This window comes from Anarrhichthys ocellatus, unplaced genomic scaffold, assembly GCF_004355925.1.
Source record: "Anarrhichthys ocellatus isolate YVR2014 unplaced genomic scaffold, GSC_Weel_1.0 scaffold233, whole genome shotgun sequence".
Classification (NCBI taxonomy): Eukaryota; Metazoa; Chordata; class Actinopteri; order Perciformes; family Anarhichadidae; genus Anarrhichthys; species Anarrhichthys ocellatus.
In genome coordinates, this window is record NW_022280263.1 from 31,686 (window position 1) to 32,019 (window position 334).

At 38.6% G+C, this 334-nt stretch overlaps 1 protein-coding gene across 1 annotated transcript in view; it reads right to left on the reverse strand.

Moving 5' to 3' along the window:
• The window catches only part of LOC116401010 (zinc finger protein GLI2-like), a gene marked incomplete at its 3' end in the record, with an annotated part of 32,074 nt that overhangs the window by 31,343 nt on the left and 397 nt on the right, over positions 1-334 (reverse strand). The gene's annotated exons all lie outside the window — the stretch shown is intronic.

The following is a 334-nucleotide window of genomic DNA, read 5'->3' on the forward strand; positions in this document are numbered from 1 at the left end:
GGGGGGGGGGGGGGGGGGCAAATTCATAATTAGGATTAAATGATCAACTTTAAAGAATCTTAAAGTCTTATTTTCTGCTGCTCCTCGTGTGTCTAAAGAAGTCTAAATACATGAAACAATTAAAGGTTAATTATTAGTTTAAAATAGAGCTTTTAGAGAATCATCTTATTCAATACTTGATATTTAAATGTGCAGATGAAACAATAATGATAAGAATAATGAAATGAGTTTTGGAGGTTTCTCGGCCCGACTCGTTTTAGAGTCTTTTATTCTGCCGTCTTTAATCTCTCAGTCTGGAGAAGAAGGGTGGAGGTGTGACCCCCCCCCCCCCCCC